At 37.0% G+C, this 12,750-nt stretch overlaps 1 long non-coding RNA gene across 1 annotated transcript in view; it reads left to right on the forward strand.

The window, feature by feature from the left end:
• Positions 1-12,444: 12,444 nt before the first annotated feature.
• LOC139039603 (uncharacterized) overlaps positions 12,445-12,750 on the forward strand; it is a 41,315-nt gene continuing 41,009 nt past the window's right edge. The window contains exon 1 of the long non-coding RNA XR_011492933.1: positions 12,445-12,523. This is a non-coding gene — a long non-coding RNA (uncharacterized lncRNA). The remainder of the gene's footprint in view (positions 12,524-12,750) is intronic.

The raw sequence follows: 12,750 nt of genomic DNA on the forward strand, positions 1-12,750 counted from the left end.
ATCATCACAATTCAAAAGCATCAATTTTTCAATGCTCAACCTTTTGTATGGTCCAACTTTCACAAATATATTCAGCCAGTGGAAAAACCATAGCTTGACTATATGGACCTTTGTAGGCAAAGTGATAGCTTTACTTTTTAATATGTTGACTAGTTTGTTTTGTCCAGTTACAGTGAAGCTAAGCAAAAAATTCAGTTCTAGCCTCCAAGTATGTATCCAGTCCCTATTTTAGAAACCAGTTATAAAAAACAAGTTACATAGATTATCTACTTTTAAGGGGTTAACCATTTTAACAGATGAAACTCAGATATACTTATAAGTATCTTGAAAGTGTGAGACATGATATAAGGTAAGAAAAAAATTTCAACAGAATACCAGAAAAGGTGCAAAGGAAAGAAAGATCAAATTAACTTTGGGAGTCTTAAAAGGTTTCCTGTTTCTGAGGAATTAGAATTTTGGTACTAAGTATTGATTTTGGTGAACTTCCCCAGTGGTTCAGCAGTAAATAATCCACCTGTGATGCAGCAGATGCAGGAGACATGGGTTTGATCCCTGGGTCAGGAAGATCCCCTTTAGGAGGACATGGCAGCCCACTCCAGTATTCTTGCCTGGAGAATCCCATGGACAGAGGAGCCTGGCGGGCTACAGTCTGTAGTGTGGCAAAGGGTTGAATACAACTGAAGTGATTGAGCATGCACACACATTGATTTTTGAGAATATATATATTTTTGATACTCACTGTTCTAGGACCTTTGCATATACAAATCCACTTAATCCTAACTACAATTCTATGAAGAAGGTATTATTATTATCTCATGCAATAGGAGGGAAATTTAGGTTCAGAAAGATTAACTAACTTGACAAAGGCCACACAGGTAATATTAAGTGGAGCTGGGCTATTAACTCAACAGTGCAGCACAGGTATCTGTCTTCTTAATGAACACAGTTACTGTTTTTTCAATAGAGATTTAAAACAATATGTATGTGTATAAGGATGTGTGCTATCAGAATTCAGCTCTTAGAGGTCTGGGGAAAGCAGTTCTACTTGGCAGGATAATCAAAATTCCCAAGTAAAATGGTGGGGTGTAAATTAAAAAATTCACTTCAGATTGTACGGTAGGGACTGTTGTCCAACAGAGTAAGATGTACACACAATTTGATGAGCAGTGGAAAGATACTAAAGGCGTTTGGGGAAGCTACTGAAGTAATTAACAGTAGGACTCAGAAACAAATCTGGCAACATAGATTGGGAAGGGAAAGAATTGGGCAGATGGACACCATTGCTATTGAGACTGTGAGAATGGGAGGTCATGTTCAGAATGAAGAAAGACAGTCATAGTGGAAGATGAATGTCCAGGATCCTGTATTTGATTAGATGTGTAATTTCTGTGTATAGGAAATTCAGTGAATTCAGAGTGGAGTGATGACAGGAAAAGTCAAAGAGAGTATTCTATGCTTCTCTGAGCCATCACCTTTTAAGCCCCATTTGAGAATGGCTAGTTCCTTCTGTAGGATTAATGTTGTCCTTGATTTTGTTTTGCTATAGTTGGTAATTTTAATTTAAAAGCAGTTCTTGATCACTCATTATGTGAAAGAAAGGCATCATATCAGATTCTTTGATGAAAATAAAGGTGAAAGAAATGTACTCTTACTCTTGAAGTAAATTTTATGTGTAGGGATTTACTTGAGTGGAAACTCATGAAGATAGGGTTTTTGCCTGGTTTCCCAACTGCTATAGTTCTTGCTGGCAAGTGCTCACCAATTATATGAATAAATAAATGTATTAATGAAAAGACTACAAATGAACTGACAAGAGAAGGAGAAAATTGAGAACTTGATGACTTGGAAATTAATGGTGCTGGAGTCAGCTCTTGACATTGGATCCTTGTATGTTATAAGAGAGAGACAATTTTCAAAATCCTTTTCCTATACCATGGCTTATTATAAAGCATCCAGTCTGAGTCTCAGAGCAGCAGACAAGCATGTTAGAAGGACCAATTTAAGCAATATTTTTCAAAAGCTTAACAAATTGGGTTAAAAGAACTCAGTGATTCTTTCAATCATTTATTCAAATGAAAACACATGAATATTCTTTGTACTAAAAACTGCCTTCTGGTGAAAATCTGTAGGGTAATATAGAAAATTTCTTGTCCTCATGGAATTCATAATCCAGTGATAAAATATTAAATAAGAAGGGATACAACATATCTATATAGTGATATGTGCAAGGAAACAGTTGATAGGGTCTTATGATGGAGAGTAGAGTGTTCCCAAAGACTATTAGGAAAGTACCCCTTAGGAGGGGTTTTTGGGTGAGATCTGATGGGTCTAGAATCTGCAGCAGAGAAAGAATGTTCAATAGAAGAACGTGGGCAAGGACCTCAGTTAGCGAACATCTTGATCTCTTTGGGGGCTGGTGGCCCACCTGTGAGACCAGGGCATTATGAACCAGGTGGGGTACAGCATCAGATACTGTTCATGAGACAGGTGAAACCTCTTGATACAGTGTCTTATGGACCAGATTAAGGATTTTTAAAGCTGAAAAAAACCCTGGAAGTCATCTAGTTCAACTCACAATCAAAAAGGATGAGATTCAATACCACCATTGGTGAATGATGAATGTACATCCTGAAAATACAAAGATAAAAGTCATGGTTATATTATGAACTATTTGAAAAGTAAAAAACAAACAAACAAAAAAATGGTAGAAAATGAATACTGATGAATTTTTTTTAAAATACAGTTTTACCAAGTCAGTTAATTGGTGGAATTATAAGAGCAAATGATAAAAAAATATTAATAAAAGCCAGGGTCTTAGTTGTGCATTGCTTCATAAACCAGATGCTACCTTCTCCCCAGAATGTAATGAAGTTCATTTGAGGGAGATTGTCATTGCCATTGTTTACAGTAGCTGGGACTGAGGGCAGATGTCCACTTCAGTGGGGATAGTGCTCTTTTTCATTTTCATGGAATTTTATTTGTTTATTTTTTCCTCAAATATATTACTTAAATTTCAAAGAACAATTTACTGAGATATTTAAAAGCAATGATCTAAATATGCCTGTGTATAATGAATTAGAAAAATTTATAAATGTTAAAGCAGTTTCATTTTCAGATTTATAATAACATAAGACTGCAAATAACAATTTGCAGATATAAATAAATATATAAATTAGTAATTGCATTTCTAGTCCTACAATGGTGTTTTTTTTCTTCCACACTGTAAAAATTTCCTCCTGCATTTGGGGCAAAACCAGAGATAACAATTGTTGAGCTAAATTGAACTGATGGGCCAATTAAACAAAGAATTAGAAAAGCAAACTTAGAGGGTGCTTCTGGCTCTCAAAAATTGTCTGGATTCTTAAAGATAAATCATTTACAATTCTAAATGGAATCATTTACTAAAGGAAGAACTTTGAAAGATGTGGTAGGGAAGACAGGAAAGACATTTAAACAGTAGTTTACAATTTTTTTTAAAATGTTAGCTCACAGAAATTTGTTTTACATTGTGTATACACACACACACACACACACACACACACACAGAGTTCATTATTAGAGTATTATATAATATAAATATAGCATATAAAAATGTAACATATATACATGTACAATGATATAGATAACTGTGTGTTATCTATATAAGTGTGGTGAACTCTAACATTGTCTTTTCTTATCTGCCCTATTTGTATCAATTCCATTTTATTCCATTTAAAAAAAAAAAAAGCTTATTTTGACCAATTAAATGGATGCTATGCCCTAACTAGTTAGATATTAATATAGAACTTAAAAAAATACTACATGAAAGAAACATCTGGGACTTGACTACACCATAATATTCCAGAGAAGATAAAAGATTAAAAAAAGGAATAGAAAAGACAAGATGGTAACTGTTCATAATAAAAGAGATTTTGTGTAGATTTGCCAAAGATATCAGGATGAGTTTCTGGAATTCTCCTTGTCCTGGGATTTGAGAGCCCACAGGTAAGGAACATCAAGTCCCAGTTCAATTTCTTTCCAGGGAAATCTTAGCTAACACAGAAATGGGTGGAGAAAAACGAATAGTATTGTTAAAGAGCAGAGGAGCAATGCATGCTTGATTAAGGAAGAACTGAAAGAATCATTGGTTTCTTCTAAGAACTTGTGTCTGAGGTGTAGTCCTAGGAAACAGAGGGTGTAACCAATAGAAAGGGAATTTATCAGCTTGTATGATATAAAGGGGTCCCCTATCTTTGGTTCCTTAGGAATTCTTCATGTCTACATTTTTTTGGGCTCCACTAGCACTGCAGATGGTGACTGCAGCCATGAAATTAAAAGACGCTTACTCCTTGGAAGGAAAGTTATGACCAAACTAGATAGCATATTAAAAAGCAGAGACATTACTTTGCCAACAAAGGTCCGTCTGGTCAAGGCTATGGTTTTTCCAGTGGTCATGTATGGATGTGAGAGTTGGACTGTGAGAAAAGCTGAGTGCCAGAAAAATTGATGCTTTTGAACTGTGGAGTTGGAGAAGACTCTTGAGAGTCCCTTGGACTGCAAGGAGATCCAACCAGTCCATCCTAAAGGAGATCAGTCCCGGGTGTTCATTGGAAGGACTGATGCTGAAGCTGAAACTCCAATACTTTGGCCACCTCATGTGAAGAGTTGACTCATTGGAAAAGACCCTGATACTGGGAGGGATTGGGGGCAGGAGGAGAAGGTGACGACAGAGGATGAGATGGTTGGATGGCATCACCGACTCGATGGACATGAGTTTGAGTAAACTCCGGGAGTTGGTGATGGACAGGGAGGCCTGGCGTGCTGCGATTCATGGGGTCACAAAGAGCCGGACACGACTGAGGAAATGAACTGAGTCTACTTGCCTAAAGTTTGCTACATTGTTATATAATAACTTCTGGTAATTAAGGCACTTGATCCAGTTTTGTCACACCACTTGTTGAGTGAAATTCTGGAAAATTTCATTACTTTGCATCTAACAAATTGCTTCAAAGTAGTTAAAATGAGTTATTTGAGGTGTTTAAGAAAGTTTACATGATTTTTTGTGGTGTCCCAGGACTCACTGGGGATATTTTTGTGATGATTTGCTTTCTATAAATCTAGTTCTTGCATTCCATCACCAGTACTGAGGTGATCTTGATGTAAGAGCTATGTAGCATGCTGCAAGGAGAAAGTTATCAGCTGATGTGCTTGTTAGAAGCCTGATGTAGTGGAAAGAACATCAGTTCCCTTGAGGTATACTTGATCTTGAGGATACCCTTGAACTATGGGGGAATAAACATGCTTGAATTTCTGTGGCTTAGGAGGTCAGGTTTTGCAGACATCTTCTGAACTTGAAGACTCTTTGAAACAGGAATCAGCAAATTTATACTGAAAAGGGCCAGAAAGTAAGTACTTTTGTTCCATGACCCATTTTGTTTGTTTTAACTTCTCAAATCTGCTGTCAGAAGAAGCAACTGACAACTAAATAGGTGTTGCTATGCATGAAGTTCTTTTATATACCAAAATAAATAGTGGTTTGTTTTGGTCTGTGGAATGTAGTTTGCAGACTTCTGCCTTGGAGATATATCTGAGGTAGGCAGAACTAAAATATTTTTGCATAAAATTGTTTTCTTTTTACTGATGGGAGGACCCATTTAATATTAGGATACTCTTTTTAGCCCCTCAAAGAACTAAAAACTGTAAAGGAAAAAAATCACAAGCATTTGTACAGGCATATCTTGCTTTATCACACTTTGTTTTATATTGCATATATGCATATATATTGTATTCTGTACAGATTGAAGGTTTGTGGTCACCCTGCATTGACCAAGTCTATTGGTGCTATTTTCCTACAGAATTTGCTCACTTTGTGTCATTGTGCTACATTTTGTTAATTCTGGCAATAATTAAAAATACTTCATTATTATATTTGCTTTGGTGATCAATGATCTTTAATTTACTATTGCAATTATTTGGGGGCACCACAGAAACATTCCTGTGTAAGACCCCAGACTTAATTGATAAATGATGTATGTGATGTGGCTGCTCCATCAACCAGCCATTCCCTCATCTCACTCCCTCTCCTCTCCTATAAACTGAGACACAAGAGTATTGAAATTAGGTCAGTTAATAATTCTAGAGTGATCTGAAAGTATTCCAGTGAAGGGAAGAGCTTCATGTCACCCATTTTAAATTTCAAAAGGTAGAAATGATTAGCAAGGAAGATAGAGCAAAAGTTGAAACAGGCCAAACCCTAGGTATCTTGTGCCAAAGAGTCAATTTATGAATGCAAAGGAAAAGTTTTGAAGGAAATTAAAAGGATAGATACTCCAGTGAATAATAATAAAATAAAACAATCTTATTGTTGATACTGGAAAAAATTTAGTGGTCTAAATAGGAGATGAAGCCAGCCATAAATTTCCCTTAAGCCAAAGCCTAATCCAGAGCAAGACTCAAACTCGTTGGAATTCTCTGAAGCCTGAGAGAGAGAATTCTATGAAGGCTGAGAATTCTATGAAGCTTCTTCAGAAGAAAAGTTGAAGCTAACAGAGGTAGGTTCTTGAGGCTTAAGGAAAGAAGCCATCATCATAATACCAAAGTGCAGGATGAAGCAGTAAGTGCTGATGTAGAAGCTACAGCATATTATTCAGAAGATTTAGCTAAGATAATTGATGAAAGTGACTACACTAAACAACACGTTATTATGTGTTCTCTTGAAAGAAGTTGCCATTTAGGACTTTCATAGGTAGAGAGGAGGAGTGAATGCCCTGCTTCAAAGCTTCAAAGAATAGGCTGACTCTCTTACTAGCGGTTAATGCAACTGGTGTCTTTTAAGTAGAAGCCCATGTTCACTTACCACTCCCAAAGTCCTGGACCCTTAAGAGTTATGTTGAATCTACTTTGCCTGTGCTCTACATATGCAACAACAAAGCCTAGCTTGCAGCACATTGTTTTTCAACATGATTTACTGAAAAATTTTAGTCCTATATTGAGATTTATTGCTCAGAAAATATGATTCCTTTCAAAATATTACTGGTTACTGACAATGAACCTCATCACTCAAGAGTACTGATAGAAATGTATAATGAAATTAATATTGTTTTCATGCTGTTTCATTCTGATCAAAGAGTAATTTCAAATTTCAAGTCTGACTATTTAAGAAATGCATTTCTTAAGGCCATAGATACCATAGATAGTGATTTCTCTGATATATCTGGGCAAAATCAATTGAAAACCTCTGGAAAGTACTCACTGTTCTAGATGCCATGAAAGACATTTGAAGTTCTTGAGAAGGAGTCAAGACATCAACATTGACAGGAGTTTGGAAGAAAGTAATTTAAAGTTTCATGGATAATTTTGAAGGTTTCCAGGCTTTAGTGGAAGAAGTAACCACAGATGTGGTGGAAATAGAAAGAGAATTAGAATTAGAGCTGGAGCCTGAAGATATATTTGAATCGCTGTAAAAATAAGATAAAATTTAAATGGATGAGGAATTGATTCATATGGATGAGCAAAGAATTCCAATTCTTGAAATGGAATCTACTCCTGATGAAGATGCAATGAAGGTTGTTGAGATGATAAGAAAGGATTTAGTGTATTACATAAACTTAGCTGATAAAGCAACAGCAAGATTTGAGACAATTGACTCCAATTTTTAATGAAGTTCTACTTGGATAAAATGCTATCAGATAGCTCTCCATGCATCAGAGGAATGCTTTCATCTTTATGAAAGGAAGAGTCAATCAATATAGTAAAATTTACTGGGTTCTTATTTTAGGAAATTAACACAGCCAGCTCAGTCTTCACTAACCACCACCCTGATCAGTCAGCAGCCATCAACACTGAGGCAAGACCCTCCACCAGAAGGAAGATTATGACTCACTAAAGGATCAGGTGATGGTTAGATTTTTTAGGAATAAAGTATTTTTAAATTAAGGTATGTATATTGTTTTTTAGACATAGTGCTATTGAACACTTTTAGACTACAATATTGTCACCTTGTTTGTTTAACTTATATTCAGAGTACATAATGAGAAATGCTGTGCTGGGTAAAGCACAAGCTGGAATCAAGATTGCTGGGAGAAATATCAATAACTTCATATATGCAGATAACACCACACTTATGGCAGAAAGCCAAGAAGAACTAAAGAGCCTCTTGATGAAAGTGAAAGAGGAGAGTGAAAAAAATTGGTTTAAAACTCAACATTCAGAAAACTAAGGTCATGGCATCTGGTCCCATCACTTCATGGCAAATAGAAGGGGAAACAATGGAAACAGTGAGAGACTTTATTTTGGGGGGCTCCAAAATCACTGCAGATGGTGACTGCAGCGTGAAATTAAAAGATGCTTGCTCCTTGGAAGAAAAGTTATGACCAACCTAGACAGTGTATGAAAAAGCAGAGACATTACTTTGCCAGCAAAGGTCCACCTAGTCAAAGCTTTGTTTTTTCCATTAGTCATGTATTGAGAGTTGAACTATAAAGAAAGTTGAGCACCAAAGAATTGATACTTTTGAATTGTGGTGTTGGAGAAGAGTCTTGAGAGTCCCTTTGGACTGCAAGGAGATCCAACCAGTCCATCTGAAAGGAAATCAGTCCTGAATATTCATTGGAAGGACTGATACTGAAGCTGAAACTCCAATACTTTGGCCAACTGATGCGAAGAACTGACTCATTTGAAAAGATCCTGATGCTGGGAAAGATTGAAGGTGAGAGGAAAAGGGGATGACAGAGGATGAGATGGTTGGATGGCATCACCGAGTCATGGACATGAGTTTGAGTGAACTCTGGAAGTCGGTCATGGACATGGAGGCCTGGCATGCTGCAGTCCATGGATTTGCAAAGAGTCAGACTCTACTGAGTGACTGAATTGAACTGATAGTATAAACATAACTTTTATATGCACTGGGAAACCAAAAGATCCATGTAACTTGCTTTATTTTGATATTTATTGCTACGATCTGGAACTGAGTTCACAATATATCTGACATCTGCCTATAGAAGTGTTGGCTTCATGAGATATTCCACCCTTAACTGATTGGACATTGCATGCAGCTGGGTCAAGGCAATAATTCCCAGAAAGTGTGTTTGATGTTGCTTGAGAGAATATTCCCTCCTTGTCTTGGTATTCATCATCTTGATTTTCTCTCTGGCACGATTCCATTTCTCCTTTAGGCCAAAGAGATACTTCCATTAGCCATTAGATTCCATAGTGGGTTCTTTGCCTTTCGGTCTTCCAGATGCTCTATAATTTATTGTGTCTTAATAATTTAAATACTCAGAGGAGAAAACAGCTGCTTACATAAGTGAAGCGAAGCTAAAGAAGTAAAGCTAAGTGGACACGCCAAATCTGGCTCCTGATTCCCATTATACCACACACCTTCCTCCTAAATCTTTGTTAAGTCTCCCATGAAAAGTCTGCCACCAATCTGCCACAATCCAATCTGTACAAATATAGAGTTTGATCTTGGAATGTGCAATATACTCCTTCCAGAGTTACAGCAGAGAAAATGCATTAACGTAAAGTTAGCCTCCCCATTCCTCCAGGAAATCTGGTTCTAGAAAAAAAATCCCTTGGTTTCCACTTCATAGCCCAGATTCTAATAATAGTTCATGAAGTGCCTTGTCTCCATCCTGCCCCTCAGAATGCAGAACATACCTTGGGGCTATGATAAGATATAAGGGGTAAATGTGGTAGAATCGTGCATACAGTCAAACATCCTTATCTGTGGATTTTGTATCTGCCGATTCAACCAATCTTGGATCAAAAATACTCAGAAAAAAATTCCAGAAAGTTCCAAAAAGCAAAACTTGAGTTTTCCTCAGGCTGAAAACTATTTGCATAGTATTTACATTGTACTAACTGCCTAAGTAACCTAGAGTTGATGTAAAGTATATGGGAGAATGAGTGTATGTTATATACAAACACTATGCTATTTTATATAAGGACTTGAGCATCTGGAGATTCTGATTTTTAAGAGGAGGTCCTGAAACCTATGTCCCACCCCTCCTCAGATACCAAGGGATGATTAATAGGCTTTCCTGAATATTTCAGATGGATCTATTCACTGGGGAAAATGCACAGGTACAACAGATTTATGAGCATGCATCATATGAAAGAAGTTTAGTACAGTGGCGGGGATGGTAGAATCTGGAGCCATACTGCCTGGATTAGTAGCTCAGTACCTCAGTTCTCTCGTCTGTAAAATGGGTTAATTAAAATATATCATTGAGTTGTTGTGAGAATTGTATGTACAATACTTGGACCAGTGTCTGGCATGTTATAGGGATTCAAAAAAGATGAAAAAAACCTAGAGTGTAGGAAATGTCTAAATAAAGGAATATAGGAAAAGGTCAAAAGTAAATAGTCTCCTCACTAAAGATTATGCTAATTTCCCTTTGTGCTTTCATTAAAAACTCACAGCTATCTTTTATCTCCTCCCTGCCTTGATTTTCCCTCTTCCAGCAGTGAAGGGAGAGGAATCTTTGATTCTAGTATCTCATCCTTTGTGGAAGGTGATGACTAGTGCATTGATTTGGAAGTTTCAACATTTGAATTATGACTGTGAATTGCCTCTTATATGATGAAGCAGAACCAATTGTTCTGGACCAGTTCCCTCTCTGAGTATCAGTTTTCTCAAGTGCAAATCAAGTTTTTTAATATATACCCTACTGTGTATGTATACTGCCAAACACAGTAATAAGTTCTAGTAGTTAGCTGCTCAGTATGTTAGGGATATTATGATTATTTTACTATATCGTTATTCTCTGGTAATCTCTGCTTTTCATGTGAAGTTTGAAGAAAGACACTGTGGATTCGAAGACAGTGGTTAACAACCTGAATTTTGGACCCAACTTTAATAAATTGGTGAAAATCCAGGCAGTTTATCTCTTTTTCATACATTTCTTTTCTCTTTGGGAAGGTAAGGAGGTTGTTTTAGCCATATTAACTAGCGTGAGGTGTAGTGAGACTAGGTGCTGCTCACGAGGGAGGAACCAGATTTTTAAGGTTCTGCTCCTCACAGCTCCTTGGGTATAACACAGCACGCCATTCAGGGCCACTCAGGGCAAGCTCAGGCTGGAGTTGAGGGAGAGGGGGAGCTTGGGCAAGTGCCTTGATTGTATTTTCTGTGGGAAGGAAGGGTAAGGAAGGGTTAGCAGGTTTAGGATTGATGAATAAAAGTTTCCGCAGGCTCTGGGGCACTGTTTCTAGTCATCTGGTACCTCATCCTGGGGTCATTAAGATGACTGTACAGTGGCCTACAGTGTGCAAGCCCCACAAGGGATGTGGTTGGTGTTGTGTGATGTGGATTTAAGCAGTTGCTCAAGAAAGGGAACTGTCTGGCCTCTAGCCCTGGGCCTCAAACTGGGTCAAGATTGTACAAAGCATCTGTTATACAGAGGTTAAACCAGGTGAGCTTTATAAATTTTCTAAGCTTAACTTCTGATTTGGGGCACAATGAGTTCCTTATTTGTTAATTCTTGGGCCAGAATATACAGAGCACCGTCATATAAACAGAGACTCATGGTCTTCCCATGGATGCGTTAGCCAGGTATAGCAGTGCTTCCACTTCCAGACTTATTAACAGAAGGTACTGGGGATTCTTCCCTCTGAGAAGACATCCAGTCAGGGGAGTTTAGCCTGGAGACTACAGTTATTTTACAGTTTACAATGAAGTCAAGTTTCTCATTTTTTTCTATAAACTATGGTCCTATTTCCCAGGTAGACCTTCTATTGACTTGCTCGGTAAGGATAGCAACTGGATTCAAATTCTCAAAGGACTTTATACTCTGAATATAAACTAATTGATATGTTAACTCATTCCTGAAACCAAAGTTGCCTTTAGGGTAGAAGGTAGCAAGTAGTAACCAGCACACAGTATCACAAAATAGCACCTTGGCTCACAAAATAAAGGCTATGATCCAATTCAAAGGTTGACAGAATGCAGTTAATGGCAAATTGAATTCAGCCTGGGGTGAAAGAGAAAAGTTCAAAAAAGAGCAGTAGCTAAACTATTTGGCCAATTTACTTTAGGTCTAGGTATTTTGCTAGCAATTTCCTAATGACTGAAATATATAATCTTGGTATTTCATTTTTTAAACTGATGAAGCAATCATATCATGAAATAGAAACATAATATCAAAGCAGAAAAAAAGGTAAAGCTCTTTCAAAGTTTCTAATTGCAATAAATATGGACTCCAAACTGTAGATTAATTTAGTAATTTTGACCCAAAAAATGTAGAAGGTTTCAAATAAAAGAGTAGTTTATTTGAAATTTTAAGAATTGCAATTTGGGAGGCACTGATTTGAGTTAAAACTCAAGTGTTCTCCAAGGGAAGCACAAAATTGTGAGGATGTATAAAGAAAACAAAGACATTCCAAAAAAGTTACAAGGGTTGTTTTACAGAACTGTGATTCGTGTTAGCAGGCATTCAGTTACTTAACAGCATCAGATTGTTGCTAAGCTGCAGTTTCCATGGAGTAAAGAAAATTGAGTTCCAGGTGGTCTGTGGATGGCCAGGTCAAAAGTTTACACAGCATCCAGGTATGGAATGTGTGAGTTATACTTTGCTGATGGCCTCCTGGCCCCATTTTAAGTCTCTTTGACATAAATGACTCCATTCTTTTGTTCATACACCACAATATTTAGGATCATGTCACACACTAACCCTCTTGCTTTATTTTTTTCCATAGTACATTTTCATTCCTGGTTTACCAATAAAACTTTAATAGAATTTTGTTTTTTTTTAATAAAAAACAGCTTTATTGAGA

The sequence above is a fragment of the Odocoileus virginianus genome, chromosome 19 (genome assembly GCF_023699985.2).
Source record: "Odocoileus virginianus isolate 20LAN1187 ecotype Illinois chromosome 19, Ovbor_1.2, whole genome shotgun sequence".
Taxonomy (NCBI): Eukaryota; Metazoa; Chordata; class Mammalia; order Artiodactyla; family Cervidae; genus Odocoileus; species Odocoileus virginianus.